Source organism: Caretta caretta, chromosome 3, assembly GCF_965140235.1.
Source record: "Caretta caretta isolate rCarCar2 chromosome 3, rCarCar1.hap1, whole genome shotgun sequence".
Lineage (NCBI taxonomy): Eukaryota > Metazoa > Chordata > Testudines > Cheloniidae > Caretta > Caretta caretta.
Genome location: NC_134208.1, coordinates 126,850,503 through 126,863,810, shown reverse-complemented (window position 1 = coordinate 126,863,810; position 13,308 = coordinate 126,850,503). Strand labels below are relative to the sequence as shown.

Below are 13,308 nucleotides of genomic sequence, written 5' to 3'. Positions count from 1 at the left end.
ACCCTTGCTTCAACCATGAATGTGCTGGCACCTAGACAGCCTCTCCCCATCACACACACAAATCTTGAGTTTCAACCCTCTCTCTTCATTGACACAATGTGTCAGAAAACTGAGCAGGATGATGTAAAACAAAAGGCTGAAACGGACACATAACAAAGAACTTCTGAGCCTCTACTGAAGCTGCTACAGGCTCAGAGAACCTTCCTATTAGCCTCTAGTGTAGCTGTCAAATCCTGCCCTAAGGAGCTGTGCAAGGGATTAATTGATCCTGAGTGCCTACAACCCACAACAGAACTCAGCACCAACCCCTGAGAAGACTATTATCCTACTTTGCTGAAAAGATCTAGTACATTCAGGAAGGTGTCTCAAACAGCATAACTCTGTTCTGCCTGACAAACAGCCTGCCTACACACATTCGCTCCTCAAGAAGTACTGGACACCCCAAAGAATCACAACCAAGATCTGTGAATCCAACTCAGGATTTCCCTGTATGATGAGATTCCAGAGCAACTGGTGCCACTCATGACCTCAACAGCCAATACCTAACTTAGGGAAGGAATCTCTCCTTTCTCTTTCGAACACAGTAGTCTGACCAACAGAAAAAAGTCTACCCTTGATACATAGGTTCTAGTCAATTACTACCCATTATCAAACCATCCCTTCCTAAGCAAGCTCATAAAGCAGGTGGACAAAGGTCAACTACACAATCATCTAATTCAAGTGAATATCCTAGACCCAGCATAATCTGGATTCAGTCCAGGATATGGGATGGAAATTGCTTTAGTGGCACTGATGGATGATCTCCTCTTGTGAATGGATAGAAGGCAAACATCCATTCCCATTCTCCTGGATCTATCTGCAGCATTTGACACTGTCAACCAGGAGACACGGTTGTGTTACCTGAGAGATGGCAGAGATCCAGGGTAATGCACCAACATGGTTTGTGTCCCTCCTGGAGGCATGCATCCAAAGAGCTGTGACGGGCAAACTGCACTTCTGCTGCTGTATCCCTCACTTGTGGAGCTAAAGGTAGCTTACATCAACCTAACTCTGTAAGCGTCTATACTAAAATGTCACTCCCGCCAATGTAAGTCATCCACTACACTGCTTTAATAACTCCACCTCCGCGAGAGCTGTAGCACTTAAGTTAGGTCGACGCAGTATCCGTGTAGACACTGTGTTGCTTAAATTGCCACCTGGGGCTGACAGCCAGAGTCCCACCACCACCTCCTGATGAGGGATTGGGTGGGGGAAAGGAGAGCTTGAGCTCAGCTGCCTTCCGGGAGGGATTGAATGGTGGGGGGAAGGAGAGCCTGAGCCTGAGTGGTGGGGCTGCAGCTGTCAGTGCCCCACATTGCACTGATTTAACTGACAAACACTGCTGGTGAGCGTGCGCGCCGCCAACAGGAGCATTGTGTGGATGTTAAAAATTGAATTAATTACTAAAGTGGCTGTATGTCAACTTAACTTAAATTGACTTAATTCTGTAGTGCAGACATGTCCTGAGTACTTTTCCCAGACCTTAGGAAGAGCTCTGTGTAAACTTGAAAGGTTGTCTCTCGCGGTCCAATAGAAAGAGACAAGAAACCCACCTTGCTTCTCTAATATCCTAAGACCAATGCAGCTATGACAACACTGCATGCAGCTCTCATCTGTTTAATGAGACCAAATCTTGAGAGGTGCTGAGTAGCTTGAAATACCTATTGGCTTCAGTGAGAGTTGAAGTTAGTTAGTACTGCTCACGATTTGGCCCACAAAATCTAACAAAGATCTAAACAGTTTTTAAGTGCTCATTACTCAGACTGTGCCAGACCCATTTGAAGAGTTTCTGTTACCTTCCCAGAAAAGAGAAACCACAGCAACAACTGTTGGAAGCAGAAATATGTTCGATATGTACTATGGTTTTTGCTTCTCTGTTCTGAGATTGCTGTAGTTATGGTTTCAATGTTCTTCCTTTTTCAAGGTGTCATTTCAGATAGCCGCTTAGTTTGGCTAATTGACCCAATGAGAGATTTCAACAAAGGGGATACAGTCTTATTATTCTGGACCCCAGGCTTCTTGTTACCTGTGCTTTTGGCACTACGGGGGCATCGCTGTCGTACTGTAGGAACTGATCAATATCTACAGTGTCTGCACAGATCTCTCTCAAATTATAGGTGAGGCTGGTAGCACTGCCTATTATTGTGATTGCCAGACACTTCCCAGTATAAGATCCTGTTTTCAGTTGGTTATAACTTTACCAAACTTTAACTGTTTTGGCTGAAATTTTCCATGCTGGGTGTCTGTCTCAGGCTGATTTTTCTTCTTCTTTCACGACAATTTCAGCCAAAATGGTTTAAGTGTTTAGAGAATGACACTAGAGAAAAATGTTTTGTCTGTGTCAAAATTCTGCTGACCTTTTCTTTGAACGGCTCCAGCATCCCTATGCTTTGGAGCAGGGACTTGAAATTTGGCAAGGGGTAGCCTTTATGTCAGCGATGTGCCCTCTGCTGTCCCAGTGCCTCCACCCAAACTTTGAGCAGGCTCAGTAGACACTTCTTTGATTTTAGTACCGAAATTCTCTGAAGATACCATTCTCACTGAGCATGGGGCATTTGCCAGATGCAGGGGGACTAAAGAGGCCTCAGTAAGCAGGCTTAGCCTCTCAGAGCTCCTAGTACTGACCAGACTCCATATGCACCAACCCCACAAAGCAACTCAGCATGCTCCATCTTGTCACAGCTTCTAAGAGTGACCATACTGCGTCTGTGCCATCCCCATAGCGTGACTGAGCACGTTCCAGCCCTTGATATGGGAGGCTCAGAAGGACATTGCCTGTAATGGCTGTTCTGGACTGTGGTGCAACTGGGCACTGGAACAGATAGGCATGCAGCAATTCTCCAGAAAGGGCTATAATTTTGGAGTTTAATATACACACCCACATCATACACATTTGAAAGCTTATTTTAATGTAGGTTTAGATGAGGTATGATGTGAAGGTATCACGTGGTGCTGTAAGCCTGTAGGTGAGGGGAAACAATGATACCCAAAATGAGAATGTGTCACATTTTTGCACAGTTTCAGAAACACTGCAACATGGCTATGACTACAGTTTTTACTGGTTAAGTTAAAATTAACGCTGTAATGTGGTGTTTATTGGTCAAAGCTACCAAATGACAATGTATTAAAAAGATTTTTATTGGTTTTGCCAGGGCTTTTTTCCTCTCCAGAAATGATGGAGCTGTTTTGCATGTGACAAAAATGGCAAATATCAACATTTTGCAATATACGAATACTTGCATATTTTTAATTGTCAAAGTATCTCACAAGTGATTATAGTTTTTTATATTTTTAATTGAAATTTGCTGACAGACTGATCTGTCTCACACTGAAGGTTGTGCACCAGTAGCAGTACATTGCATGCCCACAGTTTGCCCTGCCTCGTGGGTAGATATAAATGTACATGAATTCCTAATAATAGATTATCAGGGTTGGAAGGGACCTCAGGAGGTCATCTAGTCCAACCCCCTGCTCAAAGCAGGACCAGTCCCCAACTAAATCATCCCAGCCAGGGCTTTGTCAAGCCTGACCTTAAAAACCCTCAAAGGAAGGAGATTCCACCACCTCCCTAGGTAACGCATTCCAGTGCTTCACCACCCTCCTAGTGAAAAAGTTTTTCCTAATATCCAACCTAAACCTCCCCCACTGCAACTTGAGACCATTACTCCTTGTTGTGTCATCTGCTACCACTGAGAACAGTCTAGATCCATCCTCTTTGGAACCCCCTTTCAGGTAGTTGAAAGCAGCTATCAAATCCCCCCTCATTCTTCTCTTCCGCAGACTAGACAATCCCAGTTCCCTCAGCCTCTCCTCATCAGTCATGTGTTCCTGTCCCCAAATCATTTTTGTTGCCCTCCGCTGGACTCTTTCTAATTTTTTCACATCCTTCTTTAGTGTGGGGCCCAGTACTCCAGATGAGGCCTCACCAATGTCGAATAGAGGGGAACGATCACGTCCCTTGATCTGCTCGCTATGCCCCTACTTATACATCCCAAAATGCCATTGGCCTTCTTGGCAACAAGGACACACTGTTGACTCATATCCAGCTTCTCATCCACTGTAACTCCTAGGTCCTTTTCTGCAGAACTGCTGCCTAGCCATTTGGTCCCTAGTCTGTAGCGGTGCACGGGATTCTTCCGTCCTAAGTGCAGGACTCTGCACTTGTCCTTGTTAAACCTCATCAGATTTCTTTTGGCCTAATCGTCTAATTTGTCTAGGTCCCTCTGTATCCTATCCTATCCCCACCCTCCAGCGTATCTACCTCTCCTCCCAGTTTAGTGTCATCTGCAAACTTGCTGAGGGTGCAGTCCACGCCATCCACCGGATCATTAATGAAGATATTGAATAAAACCGGCCCCAGGACCGACCCTTGGGGCACTCCGCTTGATACCGGCTACCAACTAGACATGGAGCCATTGATCACTACCTGTTGAGCCCGGCAATCTAGCCAGCTTTCTATGCACCTTATAGTCCATTCATCCAGCCCATACGTCTTTAACTTGCTGGCAAGAATACTGTCGGAGACCGTGTCAAAAGCTTTGCTAAAGTCAAGGAACAACACATCCACCACTTTCCCCTCATCCACAGAGCCAGTTATCTCGTCATAGAAGGCAATTAGATTAGTCAGACATGACTTGCCCTTGGTGAATCCATGCTGGCTGTTCCTGATCACTTTCCACTCCTCTAAGTGCTTCAGAATTGATTCCTTGAGGACCTGCTCCATGATTTTTCCAGGGACTGAGGTGAGGCTGACTGGCCTGTAGTTCCCTGGATTCTCCTCCTTCCCTTTTTAAAGATGGGCACTACATTAGCCTTTTTTCAGTTGTCCAAGACCTCCCCCGATCGCCATGAGTTTTCAAAGATAATGGCCAATGGCTCTGCAATCACATCCATCAACTCCTTTAGTACTCTTGCATGCAACGCATCCAGCCCCATGAACTTGTGCTCATCCAGCTTTTCTAAATAGTCCCGAACCACTTCTTTCTCCACAGAGGACTGGTCACCTCCTCCCCATGCTGTGCTGCCCAGTGCAGTAGTCTGGGAGCTGACCTTGTTCGTGAAGACAGAGGCAAAAAAAGCAATGAGTACATTAGTTTTTTCCACACCCTTTGTCACTAGATTGCCTCCCTCATTCAGTAAGGGGCGCACACTTTCCTTGACTTTCTTCTTGTTGCTAACATACCTGAAGAAACACTTCTAGTTACTCTTAACATCTCTTGCTGGCTGCAACTCCAAGTGTGATTTGACATTCCTGATTTCATTCCTGCATGCCTGAGCAATATTTTGATACTCCTCCCTTGTCATTTGTCCACTTTCCACTTCTTGAAAGCTTCTTTTTTGTGTTTAAGATCAGCAAGGATTTCACTGTTAAGTCAAGCTGGTTTCTTGCCATATTTACTATTCTTTCTACACATCAGGATGGTTTGTTCCTGTAACCTCAATAAGGATTCTTTAAAATACAGCCAGCTCTCTTGGACTCCTTTCCCCGTCATGTTATTCTCCCAGATGATCCTGCCCATCAGTTCCCTAAGGGAGTCAAAGTCTGCTTTTCTGAAGTCCAGGGTCCATATTCTGCTGCTCTCTTTTCTTCCTTGTGTCAGGATCCTGAAGTCGACCATCTCATGGTCGCTGCCTCCCAGGTTCCCATCCACTTTTGCTTCCCCTACTAATTCTTCCCCGTTTGTGAGCAGCAGGTCAAGAAGAACTCTGCCCCTAGTTGGCTCCTCCAGCATTTGCACCAGGAAATTGTCCCCTACACTTTCCAAAATCTTCTTGGATTGTCTATGTGCCGCTGTATTGCTCTCCCAGCAGATATCAGGGTGATTGAAGTCTCCCATGAGAATTAGGGCCTGCAATCTAGTAACTTCTGTTAGTTGCCGGAAGAAAGCTCCGTCCACCTCATCCCCCGGTCCAGTGGTCTATAGCAGACTCCCACCATGACATCACCCTTGTTGCTCACACTTCTAAACTTAATCCAGAGACTCTCAGGTTTTTCTGCAGTTTCATACCGGAGCTCTGAGCAGTCATACTGCTCTCTTACATACAATGCAACTCCCTCATCTTTTCTGCTCTGTCTGTCCTTCCTGAACAGTTTTTATCCATTCATGACAGTACTCCAGTTGTGTGAGTTATTCCACCAAGTCTCTGTTATTCCAATCACATCATAATTCCTTGACTATGCCAGGACTTCCAGTTCTCCCTGCTTGTTTCTCAGGCTTCTTGCATTTGTATATAGGCACTTAAGATAATCGCTGATCCTCTGGCTTTCTCAGTATGAGGCAGGAGCCCTCCCCTCTTGCACTCTCCTGCTCATGCTTCCTCCCGATATCCCACTTCCCCCAGGGCTTTGGTCTCCTTCCCCCGGTGAACCTAGTTTAAAGCCCTCCTCACTATATAATACTTCTCCATTTGTAATCTTTGGTACATACAATAGCATCTAGTTTGCCTGATTGAAGGTTTAATTTGTAATTGCCTATGCATGCTGTACTAGCCTTTGAAGTATCCTAGAAACTAGATTTTTAATACAGTGACACTTATGCACGTCAGTATTAGTGTTAGAGATAATACATAGTTTTTGCATATTCATAATATGAAGCTATGAGAGAAAGAAAGTGGCCTAACAAGAAATAGTGAAGACAAAGTCCACAAACAAGTCCTTGCCTCTATACTGAAGAGGGATGAAGGGCATGTTATAGCTCTTATCACCCATGTCATCAGCAATATGACAAACCCATTTGACACCAAATCACATCCAGACGTGCTTATCAACATATCTACTGGCCTTCATGTAACACCAGATGTACGAGGGATGTTGCAGATGTTGGTGAAGAGCAAATGGAGAGATTTATGAGAGGTGCACTTGACTCTGACAGGACACACAGCTTCTTCAGCCCAGTCAAGAAATCTGACATCAGAACATTTGCTCACATGGCCAAGACCACTACACTTAAATCTAGCAAGTGAGGGACAATCACAGCATCTATCAGTCCAGAGAGTGTTTTCCACAGAGCCCTGTCCTTAGCAATATGCAGAGATGATGTTTCAATAGCAACTGTCCTTAGTCATCCAATCCAACAGGACCTCTGCCTATGTCCTCCTTCCATGCTGATGGAACAATGAGCAGAACAGACAAAGGTGAATTAGGGCATCAGCTGGAAGCTCAAGCTGAAAGAATCCCTGAGCAAAGAGTATGCAACAAAGAAAACAGTGTACAACAGAGAGGCCCTGGCTGTCATACAAATGAAGGCTGCAGACAAATTCCACACATTCAGTGAATTGGCTGTTGAATCCTCGAAGCAGATCCTAAAAGGACTTGACAAGGCTAACTCTGTAATCAGTCTTTTGCAGATATAACAATAACTCTGTGAAAACTGCAGAAAGCTGGTGCTGGACAGGAACTAAGGATGGGTGTAAGAAATACCAGGTGATTGGTGGATGTCCTGTGCCTCCATGGAAAAAGTTTCTAACCATGGCATCCAACAAGCAATCACTTGTGAATATATGGTTCCTCTGTGAATATATGGTTCAAAATGCACCTCAGTGTAGGAGCTTACCCAACACAAACACTCCTTCTTGCTGGGGGCTTTTATGATGGTAAAGTAGCAAAGTCCAACACTAGAACAGGTGTTGAAGAAGCCTGAGACTTGTATGGTATTCAAGAGGAAGCAGACACAAGAATGTTTCTGCATGCTGTATGTGCCAATATGGCTTTTGGGTTTCTTGGTGTCAAAGGAACCATAGGAATTAGGTCACCTGATACAGATGTTTTGGTCCTTGCTATTCATTACTTTCCAGAAATGGGAATACACAGATAACATGTGGATTGAGACAGGCACCATTGCCAGAACAACTGACAACCACTGTTTCATACCTGTGCATGCAATTTGTGATGCACTCACTCCTGCTGTATACGCATTAACCGGATGTGATTCTGTGCCATCCCTATTTGGTATGGTGGGGGCAGGGGGCATGTTTAATGTTGTCAAAACAAAAGTAGATTATTGCTTCAGAGATCTTGCCACACTTGGGGAGAGAGATGGACAAGCCACAATTCCTGGAGAGCCACAGAGACCTAACGTGCAATCTGGCCATGAAAAAGGACAAGTCACTGGCCAAACTTCCCAAGTGAGGACAGTTTTGAAGAGCATGTCAAAAGAGCATCTTGGCAAACAAAGACCTGGATGTTTTTGCACATATGTAATCCAGATATTGGATCACCATTGCAACATGGATGGAAAAAGGTAGATGATGAACTACTCTTATTCTTCAGGGACCCAATGGCATCTGAACTTCTTACAAGACCTTATTTGGATCTGTACCAGTAGGGGGTCATTGCACAATCCACTGTGTCTGGATTCAGAACAATCGTCCCTGCACAGAACTGTGTACATTCCAAGGCAATGAAGATTGTGATAATCTACGCATTCTTGAGAGTGATCATAATGGTGAGCAAGATGATGATGATGTTGACCACAAATGTCACAGTGCTATTAATTTCAATGACATCTGTACACATTTATTATTAGACTGTGACCTCAAAGCATCAGAACAACAAAGAAATACAATGTTATGTCTTAAAATGATACAACGAGCCATTAAACGAACAAACAAATGCAAATGTTTTAAAATTGGCACTTTAACGTGTTGTTGGTGTCATTGTTTATCATTGTTTCTACAGTAACACCACAACTTGACAGCTCTGCATCATACCTCATCTTAAAGTAGACATAATAAGCTTTCAAAAGATGTATTGTGTGTGGAGAGACGGTATATTAAGTCAATTAAATCGGTGGTGTCTGCCGCTCACCTGAGAGAGCAGGGAGGCTGTCTATTCTGTTCTCTTAATTACCTCTCTGCTGGCAGACTAATGGAGATGGAAGGGAATAGATTAGAACAAGGAGTCTGGTGAGACTCGGACTGGAGAATGTGTGTGGGGGAGAAACAGGCACAGGCTGGGCAAGGAGACTGTGAACTGGGAGGAGGGGAGGCTGGAACTGGGAGCTGGAAGAGGAAATGCTGGGACTAGGAGTTGGGAGAGAGATTGGGATGGTGCCAGTGAGAGAAATGAGTTTGGGTGGAGGGAGGAAGGATTGGCTGTGGTAGGAAACTGATATCAGATGAGGACTCGGGGAAGACTGGGATTGGCTGGATGAGGAGACTGGGATTGGGAGCCAGTAGGAGAGGGTGGAGGAGAGAGACCAATCAGAAAAGGATATTGAGAGGGGGGAACTGGGACTGACTGGGTTTGGAGCGGTAGAGAAATTGGGATTTGAACAGTAAGCCCAGAAAGGGAAGCTTGGATTTTCTGGGCAAAGAGACTGTGATCAGAAGCCTGAGGAATGGAGACTGTGACTGGTCTTGCCTGGAACAAAGAGCAAGAGGTGGGGAAGAGACAGGGCTGGAGGGGACAGGGAAAGAAAGAAATCAAGCTGGGGCAGGGGAGAATGAATAAGAATCTTTGCCCATTGGAGCATTGTCCCCACCAGAGCCTAGTATAGAACTCCAAATTCCCGAATCTACCCATTCTGCTGTTGTCAGCAAATACACGTGAAACTCAATGACAAAATGTGTCTCGTCCCCCTAGAGCTGTTCTGCTCAGAAGATGACAACCTACTACTGCTATCAGTTACTTTGTTAGTTCAAGTGGTAGAGGTCTGTGTGGTGGATCTAAAGGTTCCAACTTTTGCTGATGATCCATGTGGGTGTCAATATGATGCCACAACATGGGATTTCTGTTTACTCAGTTTGTTTCTTAAAAAACCTAGGAAATTACACCTACAAACTACATTAAAATTATTAAAATTGCGAAGTGAAGCACTAAAAAGTTGGGAAATGCCAGAATTATGGTTTCCCCCACAACCTTAATTTTTTTCCACTGTTGTCTGCACTATGATAGTTTAATTACATGATTACATACCATTTTTTTCTTCCACAAGACCCCTGACTCATTCAGTGCACAGAATGGACCTCCTCTGGGGATGAATCAGGGGTGTGTAATGTAAAAAACTCTTATCTGTAGGATCCTTGCCTCATTTGTTGCAGAAGTGGGAAGGTGAGTGGTGAATGAAGCAGGAGATGTCAGGAAGAAAAAGGATGGTGTCCTGGCTAAAGCAGTAGAATGCTGCCCTGGAGAACTGGAATCTATCCCTGCCTATGCCACAGAATTCCTCTGTGATGCTGGACAAGTCACTTAAGCTAAACTTTCCAGAGATGGTCACTAATTGTTTATTCATAACTTTCTGGGGTGTTCAGCTTGATACCCTGGAGTCTGATTTGTAGACGTGCTCAGCACTCACCTGCAAGTGAAGTCAGTGGGAGCTCTGCATATTAAGTGCTATAAAATGCTAGATACTCTGAAAAATCAGGTTCTAGGCATCTCTAATTGGACGCTCAAAATTAGTAGAAACTTTTGACTGTAATCTCTGTGCCTCAGCTCCCCATCTATAAAATGGGGATAATATCTTCTCACAGTAGTGTTGCGATGAGGGATTAAATTGAATTAATATTTGTGAAGCACTTGGCTACTACAGTGATGAGCACCAGAGAAAAGTACATTATGAAATTTGATAATTCTGTCTTCAGAGCGGAGTTTGAATAATGTGCAGTAAATAAGGCCTAGGGCCACACACTGAACAAGGAGTATAAAACAAATACTGAATAGCTAGCTGCTCATTAAGTGAACACTGTCTATCCTCTGCACTAAATGGAACAGGAATGCCCTGTGGGGAAAAAAACACCAGTATGTGGTCATGTAATTAAAGACTGTATCATAACACATATGCACAAAAGGGCCAAGATTGCACAGGCAACCTTAATTCTGGCATATTCTACTCTTTGAATGCTTGAGTTTGCAACCTTAATGTTGTCTTAGTGTTGTTTTCTATAGTATATAGTAAAATTATATATATATATATATATAATGGGTGAAATCCTGGCTCCAATGTGGTCAATGGGAGTTTTATCATCGACTTCAATGGAACCAGGATTTCACCTGAGCAGGAAAGACTATGTAATTTTTGTGTTAACCTTTTAAGATTTGTAATCAATAACATATGTTACATGCAGAACCTATTTAAGCCTTATCTGCACTCTGCTCACTAATCCATCTCCACCAGGCCTATGTTTAACATTCCAAACCAGTAAATAGCTTTCAAGCAACCCACAGCGGGGGAGAATTTTTCCACAAATGTAGATTTTTCCCCCCTCTCCATATTACACCCAGCCCATAAAAAAGTATACAGGCCGAGCACTAGTCGTAGTTGAATATGTGAACTGAATGAATCTAATTTCACGAGCCATGAAGGTAAAAATGACTTATCTCATTGGAGAGCTGTGACTCTCCCTTTCCTAGTGGTATATGATGCTTGTTTCTAGCCTTGACAGCTCACCACTTGTGAGTAATGTGGCTATTACAAATCCATGCCATAATGCCTTTTTGTAAGTCTAATGTTGTTGCTTTTGCAGCATACAAAATAAACATCATAAAACAATACTTATGAAACTACCCAAGCCAAGAGACATATTCAAAAAACAAACACATTCTGAACGTGATTATAAATCCTAATGTGATCAGAACCTTGGAAATAATTGTCTCTTTAACACCATGTAAGATTGGAGGTAGAGGGGAGTCAAGCAATGATATAAAAGCAGGCTTTCTAGAACTTCATTTGTGTACTAAGAATCACTTTTTAACTAATAGGGCTGTTAAAGGTTTCTTGCAAAATGTTTATAAAAAGTTGGGCTTTTATTTAATTTATTTATTTATTGCTTCTTTATGATGTATAATGAAGGCCTGAAAGGTTGTGTGAGCTTTTAAAAGTTGGTGGTGTTTTTTTTTAAACTCTGGAAATACCAGAAACATCAAGTTTGTGTTTTGCAGGAGGACCTCTGGGGGCAGTGATCTTAGAGCATGTGTATTGTGAGTTATTGCACCTGGTTGAAGGGGGGAAGGAGAGAAGGAAGATCTGTTTATATACAAAAACTTCCTTTCTCCTAAATGTTCATTAGTTATTGGAATTACACAAAGGATCAGCAGAATCAAAGTAAAGTCACAGAGTTGACTGATCTATTTTCAGTCTGTTGGCTTTTGTGATGTCATAATTGCATGAGTTTTCCAGTAATGACAGTATCTTCCAGGGCTGATAAGAACTGAATTTCTAATGCAGAAAATCAAAAATATTTTAGGCACTCTTTAAATAAACAGAGGAAAGGGGACAAACAAAGTTTTATTTTTTTTGCTGGTTACTTATGGATAGTGAAATATTGTTAATTAGACCCAACTTAGCCACTTTTGGAGTGTCAGTGATTGTCCTTAACACTGCTCAGTGTTTCTTATTATATCTTGTCAGGATTCTTTAATTGTGCTGCAAAGCCAATAGAGAAGACAGATCTGCAGAAAATGCTGGACTCCACAATTTGTTGCAGATGTCAAAGATCGTATCTCCATAAGGAGTGCTAACCCTTATATGAACTCCTTAGCAGCATCCCTATAACATCTATGCACACAATTAGCATAAAGCGTGCATCGATTAGGATTGCATTTGCTGTATGCAAGTCTACCCATCATGTCAGCCTCCAGTCAATGCTGCACCAGAACAGATAGCAAGCACTGGCATAACAGTTGCAATGGTACAGTCAGTCTTGCCATCAGCATCCTGTTGTGCAGATTGCCGCACCAACCCTATGTAAACTTCTTGGAACTGGCCACCATGATGAACCAAGGTTTGCTTCATCATACAGGGGTAGCCTTTATAGCCATGCAACGATAGTGAGACTTTTGTGCTAAATGTGAGTCTATGTGCTAAATGAACTTCAGAAGCGACAGCTACCCCCAAAGACATTTTACAGTATTTTTTTAAATAGGTACAGAAAAGAATATGTTAAACACTTATGACATTTCAACTTTTAAATATTTTCAACTTCAGCTGAATTATACCCCCAAATTTGTTACTGAGAAGTTAAGTAATACACCTTCAGATGGGTCCAACACAGTTTTTCAGCATATGGCTTTTCCTGTGTTGAATGAAAGAGCATTTTCTGAATTGAAAAGTGTAATTTGGAAGAAATTTGGACCAAATTGCCTTCAATTTTTTAAATTTAACTGTAAATATTACATATAAGTTGAATATGAGTAATGATTTTCATAAAATAACCAACTTTCAAGGCAACGGAGCACTGTAACTGAATTCCTTAATAATAATTAATACAAGAAACTACCCACCCCACTTTTAATTAATAGTATCAACAGAACATGTAATTGTTTTATTGTTT

At 42.8% G+C, this 13,308-nt stretch overlaps 1 protein-coding gene across 1 annotated transcript in view; it reads left to right on the top strand.

Moving 5' to 3' along the window:
* The window catches only part of LOC125633970 (uncharacterized), a 127,456-nt gene that overhangs the window by 11,672 nt on the left and 102,476 nt on the right, over nucleotides 1–13,308 (top strand). The window lies entirely within an intron of this gene.